This window comes from Folsomia candida, unplaced genomic scaffold, assembly GCF_002217175.1.
Source record: "Folsomia candida strain VU population unplaced genomic scaffold, ASM221717v1 Fcan01_Sc006, whole genome shotgun sequence".
NCBI classification, from domain to species: Eukaryota; Metazoa; Arthropoda; class Collembola; order Entomobryomorpha; family Isotomidae; genus Folsomia; species Folsomia candida.
In genome coordinates this window covers 4,615,320-4,628,213 of record NW_019091198.1, presented here as the reverse complement: position 1 = coordinate 4,628,213, position 12,894 = coordinate 4,615,320, and the positions used below count along the sequence as shown (strand labels likewise).

Here is a 12,894-nt window from a genome sequence, read left to right as displayed (position 1 = left end):
AAATGACTGGTAAATCAGCAGATACACACTGCGCTGAATCTTGACCCGTTTTTCCCCATTTCGGTGACAAGACGACTTTAATGCTTTCTCCAGTCGTAAGCGTTACGATAATAAATAAGGCGTGTGAAATGTTGCATTCGCTTTAAAATGTGCAAAATTTAAAAATGATTTCATATCAGAAAATTTCTCGCTGAATAACTCATTTTGTGTATCAATCAGCAAAACTAATAAACAGAAGGTCATTTTTGACTCGTATGAATTAATATTGCCTGAAGAAGGAGGAATTTATTGGATGAAATGTATTTGACTAAAAGAATGTGTGTAACCCTGCCTGGTGAAAATTGGATTCCAAGCTTTTGTGAGAAATACGAGAGTGAGATTGCACCGGATGGAAAAAACCAAGCCAAGCAACAACCGACAAACAAACCGAGTTCGCCACACGTATTATAGCGTAACAAAGCAAGCGAATAAGTTGCACATCTTGTCTTTCGATTGTAATGAGTTGGACTTTATTCTTGGCGATGGAAGAGAAGAAGAAGGATTGTTGTTTGCTAAATATCATGAGAAGAAGCTCCTTCTTCGATTCGATGTTACTAACCTGAACAACTTCTGCATGACGTGCAGGCAATGGCATCAGCTTGTCAAACTGCAAGTCACTCACGGACAAGCAAAGAAGTCCACTTGCATATACATGCACATACTTACGTAAAGATTGTACATAGCATGTCGTGTATATACATATATAAATTGAACTTCTTACGGGATTGACTCCACACCATTTGTTCCTTATTGGTGGTGTTTGGTATTATATAATAATAATAAAGAACAATCAACTATGGACGACTGAATCCTAGTTTAAACTCTTCGTATGTATGTGCATCGTTTCATTTTACTGCAGAAAATAACAGACAATGCCAAACAAACCCAAAAACTACCTACGGATCACGTGACCCTGCTCAGCTTTGAAGTGACCACTGCTGAAATGCATAAAAATAAATTTACAGGTTACGCTAAGAAGAGAGTTAAATTAAACCAATTCATGAAAATGTACTGTAGCTTAAAGTTATGATGCAGAATTATGACGTTACATAAGCCCAGTTACAATGTTGACAGGATATTGCTTTTGAAATGAACATGAATTTGCCATTATAATTTACCTAACGTGAAGAATAAGTGCTAACTTTCATCAAGTTGTAGTTTCCGAGTTTCAAATTTTCAAAATTGTCATGATTTCTGTGTTACATACATCAGTTGTGCAATCCGTTTTCAGGACAAATAGTGAATGTCATGCTGACAACGTATATTGAACGGGTTCCGTATCTTTCACTTTGCTCTACCACTTGATCCAGATTGTTTATACAAGTTTTCCAGGAATACCAACTCCAGGAGCACCAAAGTTTTACTGGAATAAGAATTTAGTGTTTGTGACCAACTCTCTCTCTCTCAGAAGTAGCAGCCCAACATTAATTAAAGTTCTTTTAATTACTTGAGTAAAGTGAAATGAAATGAAACAAGAGAGTCCCTGGAGACTTGGTAAAGTGTAAGTGAGTCCGGTGGTAGTTTTGTGGCTTGCTTGTGTGCTTGTCTATGCTGTTGACGAAAGTAAACTACTCCTGTTTGCTTATGTATGTATGTAGTTGGATGCATACATACATATATGCAAAGCAACATATGAACCAAGATCAATTAGCCAAAGTGGTCACTCATCCCATTCCACAAAATTGCTACCAACGCATATTTCTTCTTCATTTGGTATCAAATCGCACTTTCTCTGATCTATTTCCTTCTCTGGCTCTTCTGCTTTCAAGCATTTTCGTAGTGTCGTACAAGTGAAAACTACGAGTTTCACAGGCGGCCTTGGTGACAACTATTCAACTACTGATCATATATACGTATCTACATGTGCGTACTATTAAATACTTACACGGCACTACAATTAGTTTCACTCTACGTCTATACCTTTTACCTCATCCTTAATGCAATATTCGGGATTTTGCCTGTCATGAAAGTGGATGGTACAACTCGTATTTTTTAGGAGATTTAAATCACCTATTTAGTTTTAACTTATGCAGCCTTGGAAGCTGTTGAGTTCCAGTTTTGCTTCACCAGAAAATATTTTTATGATATAAACAAATTTGAATTACTTAACGTAAGCAATTTTTAAAACGTTAACAAGAATTTCTAAAATTTTAACCAAGCAAAATATTGGTGGAGACATCACTAATCTTAAGCGCTTGTCTATCCAAATGACTCCAGAAAATAAATCTTTAATCAAGAAAGAAACAAAGTGAATTGTACATATCTAGAATTAGTGAAATAGTGATAGTAAGGAAAATCAGGCAATGTAAAAGCAACTAGATTCACTCAATTGTTGTAAGACACTCACAAAATTAAACGCATTAATTCAGCTATTTCTAGTATCGATAACTCTAGCCCTCGTAAAATATGATATTTGCGTACATCACCTTTGTACATACATAATTCATGCGACATATAAATGTAATATACCTGCTACTGTTGTGACAAACGACATTAATGGACGCCCACACGACCTATTTAATTGATGATGTGGAGTCTATGTATATATGGAGTTTATCCATACAAGCGAATCAATTTTACCTCTGAAGTATGTAGAAATCATGCTTAATTTCGGCTGCGTTTGTTGAGTGAGCCGTGTTCTAGCGACGACTATTTAAAATGTTTTTGATAAATATTTTATTCATAGCCTTGTCGGTCAGTCAGCTAAGTTACATAGTTTATAATTTTGTAAATAAGTGAATCAATATAATCAGGAATTTGAGCTTCGCTTCGCCTCAATGTCTGTCAAAATCTATTTAAAATTTATTCTGCCAAAAGCAGCTAAATATTTTATGTGAATATGTAACTGTCCATGAATTAGTTGGCTTAAAAAACTCCGTCGTCCTCGTCAATTTCATTTCCTAAACAAACAACAAACTACTATCTATGTATACATACACATATTGCGTATTACTAATCCAATAATTTTCCACTCCTCTTATTATTATGAGCACTTTCATTATACACGGCAGGACTGTTTAACAGAATATGTACTTGGCATTGCAAATTTAAACCAGGTACCCAAATTTGTACACTACAGACATATCATGCATACATGCAGAAAATTGTGAATAGAACAAGACGAACATTAAGTAAAACTTTAAAACTTGTTTAATATGACAATGTATGGAGGTAAAGTGTGCACGGAGAGAGAAAGAGGTAAAAATAGTGGTTGTATTTCAGACTAGACTCAATTAAATCAATGTTTTCATAGTTTAGTTTGCTGTTTTTCTTTCTCAGTTTTCCAAAGTCGTTAAATTGGTCTAAGCCCAAGTCCTTTTCACTCCATACTCCTGATTGGGTGACACAGGGCGGTACGATTTATAGCAAAACAGCAACTGACAGCTTTAAGTAATTCTTTCCAGCAACATAATAAACTTTCTCGTATCACGCAGTGACTTTGTGGAAATAGACGCGCACCACCACCACCACCATCACCGTAGCCCTGTGCATAATGCAGAGTGGAGAAAGTAAAGTTTGACCAATCAACCACAACAGCTTTATTGCCTTAAAACTTTTGAAGTTCTCCAATCTCCAAAACCATTCTCTCCAAGCAGAGCAGCCGATGATAATAGTCGTCGTGGCAGTAGTAGTTCTTGTTGTTTGGTTATAATAAATTTACCAAATCTGCTCATGCACTAATTCCTCGATGCTGTGTAGCATGAAAATGGAGAGAAGGAGCTGAATGAATACTTGATGACAAATATTAATTGCATTTTTCATGTGATACTTATGGAATTAGCGTTTCTGCTACACGACCAAGTGTGCATAATGCGAAGAGTCGTATGTACAACTGGATATATGTATTATTCTAATAATACAGGTATACAACATACGTTTGTATTGACCAGTTTATAATGTCAATGTCTCTTCATGTTGTCGCAAATTTAACTCGTTTCATAAATTCTTTAACCATTTGGGTGGAATACCTCATGCCGGTATGAGGATTTCCTTTGATATAAATCCACGACTGACGGCCTAATAACCACCAAAATGTGGGAAATTGATTATTCTCTTCCAGTTTGGTGACTACCAAATCATATGTTGATGCGAATGTTGTTGCTTATAATACATATGTACGAATAGGGCACGTAAACCAAACTGACTGAGTAAACGTTAACAGTAAAATATTTGTTTCGAATACAGGAATTTTTCGATTCGGCATTCGATTGAAGTTGCACTTTGTTTACTGTCGGAAGCCTTTGTTTTTTATTTACACTTTTGAAGCGTATTGTGCCATATCGACATTTATGTAATCTGATTAGCCCAAATTCCCTTTAAATGAGATAGCTGTGTAGTAGGTGTATTATGCAGAAGAGGGGTCGAAACGGTGGAATATTATAAAAATGTGTTTACTCTGTGAGGTGCTTAAACCAAGCCCATTAACCATTCACAAATACCTGGTATGCAATATTTGTGAAGGAAGATGGTAGAATGAGCGTACACATTTTTAGATAGTGGATTAATCCATAATTGTACTTTCTGACTATGACTGACGAAATGTGCAAGTTTTGTCGGCTTTAAATTATCACGTTGCAAATTCACTGAAACATTTAACCACTTCACCCCTGAAAGACGCATATTTTCATACCGTTCACCCCTAGTAACCACGAATTTTTAATCCCCTTGACCCCGCAATTTTTACCCACTGCATGACGTTAAATACTGGCAGAGGAATTAAAAAATGGTGTTCCCACCGGAATTATTCTGGATACTTTTTTATGAAAGTTGATGCGAATAAACATTTGGGCACAGATTTTGAGTTATAATTTGCATTTTTGCATTTTTATTTATAGCCGAATGTTTATAGCCGAAAAATAGCCAACACGCCGAATTTTAGAAATGACTTGAATTCCCTGGAAAGCTCGCCAAACATTGAGTAATACTTGCATAATAGTACATAAATTTGCAAAAATCGATTATCGCGCCTCAAGCGCCCCGATTTGGGCGGGAAAATTAAACTTCGCAAAAATATTTCTTTCGATTCGTGACCTAGGCTATGAATAATTTAGTGATTAGACTAAAATATGGAAAAATTGTTTCTTGTATATCTGGGATGTATAAAATCTTTGCTTAATATGGGAGGGAAACCAAAAGTTCTTACAATGACTTTGAACTGACCGCCGTGGTAATGAATACCATCAGAGGAAAGTGTTCGAAAACAAACTTTAGCGCATCTAGTGAATAGAGTAGCCTATTATATTAATTTCTTGCAATTCATCCAACGTTTAGATTTCCCGCCAAAAACGCCCGATGGTGCGTTCTAAATCCGATAAAAACAATTTCTCAAATCTTATCTGACAGCGCTGTTGAAATATGTGACGAAAATTATATGCAACAGCAGTTTTCAAAACTGGGCGTGTTGGCTAGAAATAGCCACTTGGCTATAAATTGTTTTTACCTCCCTTTATAACATTGATTCCGAAGAGGCAATTCATCTTCCTGCCCAAAGGGCGGGTTGTTGACTCAAAACTATACTTTAATATGCTTGGAGGGGCGATAACTTAATTTTTTCTGGATACGACACATAGTCGTAGGCCGGCGTGAACGGAAAATACGCCACATAGTCGTATCCGTTGTCAAGGGTCAATACGACACATCGTCGTATTCCGGAGCCAAGGGAACTTACGCCACATAGTCGTATTCGGTGTAAAGATCAAATACGCCACATAGTCGTTATAGGGGCGAAGTGGTTAAATAAATCTGGGCTTAATTCATTGCTTAATAAGTATTCAAGGTTTTGAATGATTTCAAAATTGCAAACTCTGCAAATTTTCTTTAAATCCAGTTGTTTAATTTTCAAGTAACCAAAAAAATACAGCCCTACATACATACGTAGTACATGTGTACAAGTAGGCTCATACTTAAGTATGCTCTGACCAGTTTCGCATGCCATTGCAACGTGACTTTTAAGCAATTTCATGAAGCCCGTGCAAGCGAGCACATGACCTTGTCCATCATAAACTTGCATTATAATACGGTGTTCATGAGAAATGAAAAAAAATGGCAGAATATTTCCATTTGTAAATCAAATATTTGAAGACTAAAAGTAACAGAATCACTGTGAGAATATTAAATTTATATAAAAAATTGTACTAAAAAAGCCTGATTTCGATCTCTGAAATCTCTCCTCCTCTTCATACCCACCGACCGACCGATGTCAATTCTGAGTGTCAATAGAGCAGACTTTCTGCGAGAACTGCATAATATAATCATCGCAAGACGAATCTCATATTGGGAAGAAACGTGTCTTCCTATTCTGCTGTCTATTCATGTGTGTACCTCACGGCTGGCCCCCTGAATGCAAAATTTTGTCTAAAACGCTTGATTTCGAAGAGGTCAGTCGTCGTCGTAGTAATATCTTCTCTACAAAATGGACTTATCCGGACTACATGATTCCTTATTGGTCGTTGGTTGAAAGGGAAAATGACATAAACAGATTTCTCTTCTCGAGAGTCCATCAATTTTCTTTCAAATTCAACAGATCTCTCTCTCTCCTCAGGAGAGTCGTGTGTGTGTAACGGACGAGAGAACTTTTCACATCCAGCCAGGGTTACAGAGATCAATTTAATTTGTAAACCAAATCTCAGGCGTTGAAACCTAACCTGTCCACCTGACCTTTGACGATATTCTCCCGGTTATCAATTGGATTTGCTTGCTTGCTTCGCTTCAATTTGGGCAATAATCCGCTCCAACCATAACATTTCATCTCCATCATCATCACATTCACATCACCTCCTCTCAGACCAGACAGTATCGAGCCTACTCTCTCAGAGTAGGCATCATGACCTTCGTACATATTCACATTCAAATCAGTTATTATTCGCGATGTTTGCTTTGCTTGGTACTTTTAGATTAATGCACAAACAGAGCTCGAGTTGGACTTGACGCGTTGTTGTGTTTATATATTCTTAATCTTATTTGGCTACATATGATTACAACAATAACATAATGTTGCATATTGCGTAATTCTCGTGGTGCTAACTAACTGCACAGTAGATTCATGAGACATGTCTGCAGATACAGACGGTTGCGTTGCACCCGCCGCATTGCCAACGGCAGTATTGTGTTGGCTGGAGAGATAAAAGCAAATGAAAAATATACTGTTTTCAGAATAACATCCACCAAAAGAATGGAAATGCGCCTTAGTTTTGTTCTGCTAGAACCATTCAACTTCTTGTTGTAAATCTCGTCCAGTGTAAACATGTCAAAAGGAAAGATGATACAAAATGCAAAAGTTGTAAACAAATTATACAGGTTGTGTGTGTGTAAAAGTTTACTACAGTTGTTCCCATTTGTTAGGAGCTGCATACCTCTAGATGCCACATGGGGGGGGGGTACCTCTAGATTAGCTCGAAAATAATTATGGCATGGATTTAATTATGTCCAGAAGAAGACCACTTGTTTTTCAAGTGTCGTATAATATTGTCCTTCATGCCAAGTAATTCTTTTCATGAAGATCAATTAAACGGAAGGAGGAGGCAAGTGTTGGAATGATTTGTTGATTGAAACCGGATACACACAGAGGCAGAATCATGGGAAAAAGGGATGCAATAAGCGAGACATATTCAAATTTCAAGAATGACTGACTGACATTAAAATAATGTGCTTTGAAGCGGGGTTCACTTTGAAAATGGAGATCATAGCTTCATATTGCATTTCCTTCTCTCACCATTAAATGAATGCAATTTCCAGTCTAAAAGGATTTTAGCTGAAATATGGCAGCTAAATACGTGCAGAAGAATTAGCCAGCAGAAGACTTACTTGGATGACGATTACGATTAATACATATGTACGTATCTAAAATCTTGTTGGAATTTTATTCCACGTGGTGTTGCGGTGTTAGTTAAATCTGTTGTGCACAAGCTTAAATACGCATCGCAGGTTGAGTAGGGTGGTTGAGATTAACACCTTCATTGCGGCTTAATTACGGTTTAAATACATACAAGCTATCTTCTCCTCGTTAGTAAAACTGAATAGCATAATGTCTGGATAAATAGATGGCAAGGTGTTCCTGAGGAAGTAAATGCGACCAAGGTCATATATTCCCTCTCCATCATCAAAGCCACCACAAATCGCTTTAGTATTCCTCTTGTGAACAACCAAAATGGATGCAATTTACAAATCGGACTCTAGTCTGAACAAATCCCTTGTCAGATGAAGTAATTTCGTCCCACGCTTTTCTATTCCTGCCTTAACTTTGGCCTGTAATTTGCCCTATCTATATAAAAATTTGAGTAGAAATACACGTGAATTATAGATGCCCTTGTTCCTGGAAAACGTATTGAATTATTTGAGTTATCGATGTATGTTTGCGAGCCAATTTTTTCACGACTCGCAAATAAAGTTATTTAGGTATGTAATAAGCTGCATTTTTAAGGAATATGTCAACATGTTTTATTAATGAAACAGAGAGAGAGACATACTGGGAATTCTCTTCTCTGTTTCTCCCTGATTGAAAAAATTCCACTTTCATGGTAATTGTGTATATTGCAATTGTTCAATCTCGAATCCTACCAACAGGTTTTGGTTATTTGCTTGTTTGGCTTGTGTGCTTTCTTTAAAAAATTCCACGCCAAGATGAAAGTATTGAATTCAAAGTATCGACTCGACCTCTCAAACCCAATTCCCCCCTCATGAATAAACGAGTTGATTATTATACGGGTTGTGTGCCGGCTTGGAGGCAGGGCATGTAAACATGGGATTGGTTTCGTGGGCAGTTGTGATTTTTATTTCATCCGAGAACAAGAATAACTTTAGAATTCTAAACAAGGACGACACGGGTTAGAAATCGGAATGAAAACCTCAAATTCTCTTTGATGTCAAGAAGAAGATGAAATCTGGAGGGAAGATGGTTGAGGGAAGGAACAAAATGCAATTAATTTTCCGCCTCCTGCTTCAAAAATAAGATGATGGACCAGCAAAAGTACAAGTGAAAAGTAGGTTACTAGTCACCTTCACATCAACCAGGACTGGTGATAAGACTGCTAATGATGTGACCCACACTGCATCATTATTTTTATCACCTAGGTTTTTGAGAATGAGTAGTTCAGCATTAAAAGAAGACCCAAGTTCGTATGAATTTCTTAAGGAATTTTGTATTCCTTAAATACACAGACCATAGTAGTAGAACTATTACTCTTGTAAATCATGTAGAGATTGAAATCTGTTCAAAAATTGGGTACAACAATTTCTATCAAGAATTAAATAATTTCAGTTTAACGTTTCCACCATTTGTTGACCAGTCAACTACCAAGCTAACCAAACAACTCGTGCATATATACATTTATTTATATTTCTTCGTTATCTGGGATTTCATTACGAGCATGGAATGAACCGAGAGTAGCTTTTCGCCCGTTGATGCAATGATACGGATTAGATTGTGCAGTTTCCCTGAATTCTGGAGGAAAAAGATGTATGTATGCTTTCATCTCATCTGCAACAGGAACACATATCTCTTCTGACATATTCAAACTGCGGAGATAAGATAACGTAACGCCACACCGGTGGTAGGATGAGTAATTTGTGCACGATGACAGAATATTATAATCGCGTCCTTCGTGGGCAACAAATGTCGATTGTGTATAGAAAAATATGACATTTAGAAACGTGTGTCCGTTTCATCAAATGCATTCCCCTTATCTCACCTCACTTCAAATCAGTGCGAGTCATTTCATTGTGTTTGTGCTGCTCTGGCGGAAGGAAGATCATGTATGGACGTTTATGCATGCATTGAAAGAGAATGAGTCATCGTCCCGTGTGGATTCTGATTTTATGAGAAATGAGCAACGAGAAAATTCACGTTGGATCTTTTCGGGTGATTCCATGAAGTGTGTTAATATGATGATTGGTTGGTGGCTATATTTGGTATTCATATCATCATCATTATCGTCATCATGACATCCGATTGAAAGTTAACAGATTCTTTTGCTAGAAACAAGGTCCTTTCCATGTTTATAAACGGCATTGACATTGTCACGTATGCTACATATTCGTTATTATTAGGTTTTATTTACTCGCAGAAGTGGATAGAGATCAAAATATCTGCAAAAGACATGTCAGAACAGTCGAGAAAACAATATTATTATTGAAGCAGGCATGATGGTGAAAGCTTCACAAGTGGAATGAGCACCTGAGTTGTGCAAATTTATTTTTATTCTTAGAACTCCAAATTTCAAACAATTTTCGACAATCGCAATCACTTTAAGGAAATGGAGAGGATTTCGCCAGTTGAGTTCACTCGATCTGCGCACGTCATCACGTTAGCCTAGCTAGAATTTCAATGTGGATATAGAGAGAGATTGATTGAAAGTGTTGAAACCTCCGAGTCAGATTCTGAATTAATATTCAAAATTTCAAAATTACTAAACTTTCCAACACGCACTTTCACGTGGGTAACAGATAGTGGTTGCTCTTATAACTTAACCTTAACAATATTTCATCATAGGAAGAGTTTGAGAAGCTTTATAAAGTTTTGCAAGTTTTGACGTTGGGTTTCTAGAACCACAACACTGCAATTTAATACATGAGGCTTTACATGACTCCTATCTCTCATAGTCCTGTCGACTATGTAAGGCCAAATTTATGACAAAATTTGTTCTTCCTGCTTTCATCTTAATTTTAAGATGAGACGAACTTTGATTAAATCTGTTTCAGATCTTATGCCATATGCAAAGTACTAGACCTACAACCTTTGCATGTACAATGCAAATTTCAAACTTTGATGTAAATTCAACTACATCTTATTCCCACGTAAAATTATTCATTTACGACTTGGAGGAGTCCTTTTCTAGGTTTTTACTTATTCATGCAGCCACCATAAATCTGGTATGGTGAATTTACTTGGATGCTATGTATTTCTTTTTATGAAGAGATACAAGACAAATTCTTGTTTCCTTTTTTAACCCGAATCATGGTTTACGTGCCCATCATGTCTGAGGGGAACATGTACATAAATGTGGAGTCAGCGTGCAAAAATATACTGATTGCTAACATTATTGTATTCCGCTGAGATGAGTTGACTTATTTTATGATGAGAAAATATGAAATTTTTACAACTGAAGACCAACGAGGACGGCATGGTTTTCAGAAAAATACTAATACGTCTAATTCAATTTAGAAGTATAAACCATAAATTTGTGCGGGCTCAGCAATCCTGACAAAGTTTTCTTCATAATATTTGCCCTTATTGCGAATGCCCTATGTTACCGAAATGTATAATTCCTTAAGCAAGAAGAGGCCAAGGAAGCATTGTATTTTGTATTGTCCTTCCGCTGAATAATGGAACGGTAGGTCTTAGAATCAGGGAAGGCTGTGTTGTGCGAGCATTTATCGTCGGTTGAGGAAGAAAAGAGAATTCAAGGCAGAGGTTGAGCTTCAACCTTTCCATTTTACACGAAATGAAATAAAAGTCCAGCACCAGTTAACACAGCAAAAACGAAACCAACTTGGATTCGGGTAGTAGTGATTCGAAATTTATCAATACAACATATTTTTGGTGGCGTGCGTACATATTGTGGAAATCATTGGTCAAGTAGGAAGTTTAAATATTTTGTAATAAAAAGTTCACGATAATTTATTCTATTTTTCACACATCTTACTTGCTACAAGCTCTAAAAACCTTTAATCTAAACCATACGAAGAAGTCATCGAAGTCAGGACGATCCACAACATTTACTTTTGTTAGCAGACGACGTATTACATGGATAACCAACCACCTATGAAAGCAGCCTCCCAACACGAAGGGCACCAAAAAGGGACCCTTCGAGAGACTCCTCTCTCTCTCTTATTGTCCTTGTTCTCTCCATATCTCCCAAACTGAATAGCAGTGAACCCACCTGCAACAACCCTATTATTCGGCCAACAACACCATTTGGCCGGCCTTAATGCCTACCAACTAAATCGAGCCAAGAGGAGAGAAGGACCATCACAAATAATATCTGTGTAATATTCATACACGGGAATTATTATTACTGGGGAGATGAGGAGTCCTCGTTCGTACTAAAAAATAAATCAGAGTCGTTTTTAAATCCATCTCATCCGCACTTCACTTCAAGAGAATCACACAAAAAAAAACTTGGCTCTTTGGGACAACAGATATCCGAGAGATGAGAGTAATTGTCATTGTCTTCAGCTCAAAATACGCAATAAATCAATTGTCTCCTGCCTCTTCTGCCTGTGGTTGGAGATGAGAAGGAGAAAACTTATGCCGTCTACATAATATCTGGATCAAAAAAGCGTTCAAGTTCGCACAATTTAATTCCTTACAAAAATCAAACCACCCAAAAAAGAGTGGTGCACTACCATCTTGTTCTTTACGAGTCGAATTTTTCTCATAAATTCTAATGGAGATTCAGCGACGATCTAAACAAAACAAACCAAATCAAACTTCTTCTTCTCCTTGTTGAGATCTCGGAGGCTTCAATTCTGTTCAATGAGTGGAAAATGAGCAAAAAGTGAAGAGTCCTGCGAGACTGCGAAAAGAGGAAGTAAGGAGAACATGAGCAAAACCAATTTCATCCCAACTAACTTTAGCCTGCCTCGGAAGAAGAACCAACCACGATCAATATATTACGAGAAGCAGGGAAAAACTTCTTGAGCAACCTTTTTCATTCCCAAAAACCCCGATGATTTCATTATCCCAAAATTTAATGACATCCTTCTCACTCATTCGTTTTATAACATTTTTCCAAATTAAATTACGATTGCAATCAGGCATGATTTTTGCATAAGGAGAAAAACATAAACGTAAGCAACAATTTTGTTGTTGGTCGTATACTCTTCAAGTTCAATTCGCAACCACATCAAACTCTGTAT

The 12,894-nt window shown here is 36.9% G+C and overlaps 1 protein-coding gene across 6 annotated transcripts in view; it reads right to left on the bottom strand.

Annotated features, from left to right (window-relative positions):
• Positions 1-12,894, bottom strand: part of LOC110850632 (basic proline-rich protein) — a 36,481-nt gene that overhangs the window by 21,086 nt on the left and 2,501 nt on the right. The gene's annotated exons all lie outside the window — the stretch shown is intronic.